This window comes from Alnus glutinosa, chromosome 1 (genome assembly GCF_958979055.1).
Source record: "Alnus glutinosa chromosome 1, dhAlnGlut1.1, whole genome shotgun sequence".
Taxonomy (NCBI): domain Eukaryota; kingdom Viridiplantae; phylum Streptophyta; class Magnoliopsida; order Fagales; family Betulaceae; genus Alnus; species Alnus glutinosa.
In genome coordinates, this window is record NC_084886.1 from 11,662,700 (window position 1) to 11,669,742 (window position 7,043).

Sequence of the window (7,043 nt, forward strand, 5' to 3'; positions counted from 1 at the left end):
CTTCTACCAAGCATACACCAAGCATACAAATGTTTAACCAAAAGACAAACAAAAATAAAGAAAAGAATTTGCTAATGGGGAACAAAGTTCTCCAAAGTACAATTTAGGCCAGTTCCCAGGTAGGTGAGGGGGGTCACACTGGACACACTTAAATCCCAATACCTTTCCTTGCCAGAATTCACCTTGTCATTGCCTTTAGATAGCTAAGTAGACCCACACTAGCAAGAAATTTTTTTTTTTTTTTTTTTTTTTTTTTTTTTTTTAAATCAAAGAAAAATAACACAACTAAGATAAAATGTAAAGACTAACACAAATGCATACAATTTACACAAAGATAGCAGCAAAAGTAAAAATAAGAATACTTACAAGTTGGGACCAAAAAGAATTTTTGGTAAAAATTTCTGCTACTGATCTAATCCAGGAGCTGCCTTCTGAGTTGAGGTCGATCGATCTAATTTAAAGTCGATCGATCGAAATTGTAGTAGATCGATCGAATATTTGTGCAGGAACAAAAACAGAACATAAACTCTTTTTTTTTTTTTTTATTTTAATTTTTAATTTTTTTTAATTTTTAATTTTTTTTTATCTTTTGTTAGAACAAAATAAAACAAATTTGAGGGTAATATGAAACACAAACTACACAGAATTTAAATAAATTATAATGAACTAAAAGAAAATTAAACAAACAGCAAAATACTATTAAACAGAAACAAATTATGAACAAAAAATGAACAAAATGGACTAAAAGAAGTACTGGAACAGAGATACTCACCTAGTTCCGAGCTGCTGCTGTGCAGAAAGTTCGCTCAATCGAAGTATATTTCGATCGATTGAATATATTTTCGATCAATCGACTTTATATGAGGCAGATGCTAACTCGATCGATCGAATTTATTTTCGATCGATCGATTCTTCAGGGCACCCAGTAAGTTGCAGAAGCTGCAGAACAGATCCGGGAAAAACAAAGAAAGGACTTTAGAATGCAGAACAGAAGCTAAACAACAGGAAAATGAAACAAAAATCTATCTAACTAGTAGAAAAACAAAATCAATCAAACAAAAACCAATTTTTGAACCGATTTCCCCGGCAACGGCGCCAAAAACTTGATGTGTGTTTTAAAGAGTACTCGCAAGGGCACGAATCGCTTGCAATATAGTGTGAGCAAGTGCGAGGTCGAATCCACAGGGAAATGGTCAAATGTTGGTGTCTTGTTTAATCAACTTCATTTTAACCTAGTTCCAAAGGTTTGAGGATTGATTCAAGAGTAAAAGACTAAACAAAAGAGATGAAATGAAATGTGCAAATTAAAAGGAACTAAGGCTAAGGAATCTACCAAACCAAATCCAACAACTCACACTTCTTGGTTTCTACTTGAACAGCCAAAGAACATTAAGCTTAGGATGTCATTCAAGTTTCTCAACCACATATTCTAAAACCATTGAATGAATCCAACTCAAAGATAAATCACAAAGAGTACCCATTTGAAATCAAGTCATCCAATGTATCCATTCAATGAACAAATCACAATGGATATCATCATTCAAACCGATAAAACAATGTATCCATCGGTTGAAACACATTAAATGTCCTATATCTACCAACAACCACATTCATTGCAAAAGATAAAGCATTTAAATGAATGGAACTTGAATAACAAATATGATATATCATTAAATGTGCAAGTATTATAACAAGAGTGTGACTGTCATCAATGGAAAGGTTTCATCCTCAACCTTAGTTGAGGTTACTAGCCTTCCATGACTAAGAACACCACAAGAAAATGAAGAACAACCATGGAAATAAAAGGAAAGCTTACAAAAAGAAAGTGCCTAAGAACAAAAGCTACTGGAATATACTACAAAATGCACGAAATTAAACCTAGCTACTGTTCTCTGAATTCTTTTAACAAGGAGGTATGTCTATGGCTTTTATAGAGGGAAATTAGGGCTAGAACCCATGTAAAATGACTCCTCTAACCCCCTCTACGGTTCCTCTCTTGCTAGAGACAACCAAGGTCATGCAACCAGCGTGTTCTGCTGCGAAAATCAGAGGGAGAACTGCTTTTTGTCATGGAGAAGCTCCTGATTGGGTGTTTTGGCGCTCTTCTGCAAAAGTAAGTTCTGGGAAATTTCGATCGATCGACTTTTATTCGATCGATCGACTTCGAGCAAAATTCGATCGATCGACTTTTAAGTTCGATCGATCGAATTCTTCAGAACTTCCGAATTTTCCAAGCAATTCCACATGAATTTTGCCATTCCTCATTTATTAACCTACAAAACATAAAAACACAAAAACTAACCAAAGCATCAGAAAATAACAAGGCTAAAGGTCTAACTTATGTAAATCAAGGGGTCCAAATACACAATATTTGGCACTCATCACATGTTTTAATTTATATGAATTAAACTAAAAATAAGGGTCTTAATGTTTCCATTTTGTTTGTGAAATATGTGGTTGAACAATTCTTCATTTGAATGTTTATGAGATTTTATTTTGAAGGCTTGTCTGAACAGTTGCATAGGAACTGGTTGTTCTGACTTGGAAATTGCATGGAATCTTCATGGGCATCTTCTAAAAACTTGTGAGCAGTCACATGGCTTGAAGTAAACACTGTCCATATTACATGAAGACTTTGAATAAGAACCGATCATCATGTTAAAATGCAACCGTTACATAAAGTGTTTTTGTCATCCAGAATGTAGTCAACATAAAATACTAACAAACTCCCCCTTTGGCCATTCTAGGACCAAAAACACTTGACCAGTTTGGAAATGTATTCCTGATCCAAAAGCAAAAAATACTCACCCTTTTTGTCACAAAAGGACAAAGGGTAAACAGAGTATAAGAGAAAAGCCATTGGTATTTAAAAAATACACAGTCTCAGAAAAGTAAATTGTTCTCAAAATAACAACAACCAAAAACAAATAAGAGAGTCAAAAACTCAATCCTCATCATCATCAGGTTTGGGGTGATGATATTTCAGGCACTCCCGAATGTCGATCTGACTCTGCTCGACACGCTCTCCTATAAGATTGACTTTCCACTGGAGAGCTCCCATGGAAGACATAAGCTGAGCAAAAGCAGCTTCAATGTTGAAGGAAGGAGGCACTGCTTGAGATGATGATGCAGCAGCTGAGGTGTCAACCTGAACCGGTGGAGGCTGAGAAATTTCACCTTGACCCTCATGCCATAGCTGAGCATTAGACTTCATGAGAATCTATTTTCCAAGAGGTTTGGAATCCTCGATCAGGGCTTAGAATCTTAAATATCTGTCACAAATTGAAGATAGATTTGAGTGATCAAACATCCAAAAGATAGGCTAGTGTTTGTCTCATCATGAACCTCGAGCACACACAGACAAAAAGGTGTCCTTATCACAATGGCATAAAGAAGGGTGGCCTTCTTGAGAGTAAGCTCACTCCGACAAGCTTGAGGCCAGAAGTTGGTCACAAGTGCCTTCGCAAAAAACCGGTGCATGGGAGCAAAAGCACCAATCCTGATCTAAGAGTGGGACTTCTCCTCCCCCTATGGTCTAGCACCAAAGAAATCCTGGAGATAGTCCATGCTGGGAGCCTCTATTCCTGTAGGGAATGGAATTCCTGGAACTGGTAGAATTGGGACCCCGATCACACGATTGATAAGCTGTGGATCAATCTGAATGTTGTACCCTCTAATTGTAGTCTACATCACCAGGCCTCTGTCAGCATCCTGAAAGACAACCATATGGCCATAGAATTCCCGCATCAGTCTAGGAAAAGCCGGGTAGGCTCAGTTGTAGAGATACTCCCACTAATTTTCTAGAAGCATTTGGCCAATAGGGAGTAGGACTGGATCCCTCAGATCAACACAGAGAAGATTCCGCTTCGAAAGGACTTGCCGCTTTTCCATGCGGAGACACCTGTTAGCTACAGATTCTTCAACTCTTTGCCTGACTCGGGGTGTAGAGTCGTCTGAAGACATATTTTCTGGACTAAAAACCAAAAATATTCCACAGAAAAATTCATGAAATCATTAAGTCCTGTTAATTCAAAAAAATTTGGGCATTATGACAACTGTAAAATGGACTATCCCAAAAATTACAAACACATAAATAACCAAAATATAACATCACAGCTCAGATAATAAGCAATATCTCAACCCAACACAGAGAATATGAGCAATAAACCACATTATAATTCACATAAACTCAAAATATAATAATCCTTAAAAAATCACTATTTTAAGCATAAAAACTTAAAAGAAATCAATAAAAAGGGAGTGAATCATACTTGGGGTGGAGAGAAATTGCAAAAGGACAAGAACACGTGAAAAGAGAAAAGAAAAACACACAAAATGACAAAAAAAAATCAAAAGAAGGAGAAAAATGTCGTGTGGCGCAGGGGGGAATGCGATTTAACCCTCTTGGGTTCACTGTCCGGACGTATCACTAATGTCATCCGGACGTAGTGCCACATAAGATATTGCACTAAAGTGCACGTCTGGACCTAAATTAGGAACATCTGGACAAACCTGCCGCACCGTCCGGACATTCAGAGCCACCATCTGGACACTTCACACAAAAAGCTGAAAAATAGAGGGAAAAAGAGCAGAAAAATATTTCCCAAAAATAATTTTCAGAACACACATGTATAAAAAGCTGATAACACAGTTCAATAGCATTTTAACATTGATGCTAAAATATAACAGAGTTAAATAATTAGCTAGCAAAAATTTTCCTTGCAGAAGAATTTTTTAAACAGTCTACTTAACTCATGCAATGTGTGTATGTGTGAAGACTTTCTCAGTAAGGTATGATCTTCGCTGATATGATTTAAAGCAACTAAATTTTCTAAATAGAGAATTTTCACATTTGGATCAGTCAAAAGTCAAAGGGAAAAATATATATTAGCCCCCTAAACTACCACACTTTCTCCGGATGGCACCCCGAACTATCAACACTTGCACTCCGACCCCCCAAATTACCAACCTCTCATTTTTTGGCCCCCTCCGTTAGTTTAAGTCATCAAATTGGATGGAAACTGACTCACATGTGGTGCACATGATTCTTTTAGCCCAAAAGCCCAAAAATACCCTCTCCTTACACTGAAATTTCACCCGTTTTTTTCTCAATCTCTAAGACACCATCGCAGGTCACATGCCTGGATCTCCATACTGCCTGGCGACGGACGAAGAAGGTACTGCGGGAGGGTCGGCGGCGGACGAAGCGGTGGATGAGGAGGTCACCGACACCGAGTCGTTTGTCAATGCCGGGGGACTCGCCGAACAGGCGTTCTTCAGTTCTAGTCCTTTATGGGTGATCTCGATGCTGGCGAATGGCCACCCCTAGGGCCGAGTGAATTTTCCAGCGAACGGCCAACCCGGCGAAATCCCAAGTCAAAACAAAATATTTAAAAAAATGGGTATTTTCCGGCGAACAGCCTAGTGATTAATTTTCAAGCTTATCAAATTGTTTTCTATGTTTTTTTTTTTTTTTTTTTTTTTTGTTGAAATACAATTTTGATTGTTGTTTTTATAAAAAGGAAAGTGTTCGAATTGAGTTTGCTGAAATACGTTTGAGGACTCTTCCCATTACCATGCTCTGTTCACTTCTGTTTTAGAGCATGAAAACATAAGTGAACAAGAGACTTGTTCTCTTTTTGTTTTTAGTGATAGACAATGGCTTTAATGTTACAAAGCTTTAGAGATATATATGCAATTTTTCTAACTGTTTGTTGGTATGGTTGGGACAGTTATAGTTCCAAATTCAGAGAGAGAGACAAGAAACTGTGCTGAAAGCAGAGAGAGAGAGAGAGAGAGAGAGAGAGAGAGAGAGAGAGAGAGAGAGAGAGAGAGAGAGAGAGAGAGAGAGAGAGAGAGAGAGAGAAGTCTAATCAAAACTTCCGGATATAGATGTGAAGTGGAGACGTCATAGACCAAATGATTGTGTCCAAATCCGTTAAGGAACAGGTACTATAATACATCAGGTTGTGCGTGGAGGTCTGAAAACTCCCAAAATAAATATTGATATATTGTTTGTAGAATGAACCGAGAAAAGCACCACTAAGAGGTTCCTTCACTATTTGAGTTTAGCAGTAAAAAATCATGGGCCACCCTGTTAGAGACTTGAGTTTAGTCCTTTTTCAAGAAGTGTGGTAAGTGTAGAACAGAGGGGGTCATTGAGTGATTTCTTCGAACATATTATATGCTGGTGAAGCTTCTACTGAAAATGGAGTCATTTTTCAATAAAAATCCCATTCCTTTTTACAAATTAAACCCCAAACCCAATTCAAGCACAACAGGGCACTATCAAGATCTCCTAAGCCATGTCAGAGAGTATTTAGTAAACCCATTCTCATTGATCTATGATTACTAAAAATATGGCAAATTTACGACCACAAAATTATCCTTTGAAAGTTCTTGTGCAGAGAAAGGGAGAAGATGCCAAAGTGTGAAAAATATAGGTATGGTTTCCTCGTCCCATCACCCACGCGCGCGCTCCTAAATTCATTCACAGCTAGCGACCGTAGTAGTGAAACTTTTCCATGCTTTTTGATATAGATATTGTTATCAGCTTCAACGTCGTCGGTGGCAACCACCGCCTCGCCAACTACGTATCGGTGGGTCACCACCCTCCACCCCTCACCCGCAAGCAACGGCACTGTCGTGATCGAGTCCTACGTGGTCGATGTGCCGCCCGAAAACACAAATGCCGACTGCCGACATTTGCTCATCCCTTAAGGACCCGAATGGCAATTTTGTAATTTTTTTTGTCCCTCCCCACTTGTACGCATGTTTCTCTCTCAAGGGACATTTTAGTAAATTCAAGATTAAAATTAGGGGTATTTTTGAGCTTTCTGGCTAAAAGAATCACTTGCACCGCACCTGAGTCAGTTTCCATCCAATTTGATGACTTAAACTGACGGAGGGGGTCGGAGTGCAAGTGTTGATAGTTCAGGGTGCCATCGGAGAAAGGGTGGTAGTTTGGGGGGCTAATATATATTTTTCCCAAAGTCAAACCTTATCATACTAGGACTTAGTCAGCTTCATCTGATACTCTCCCC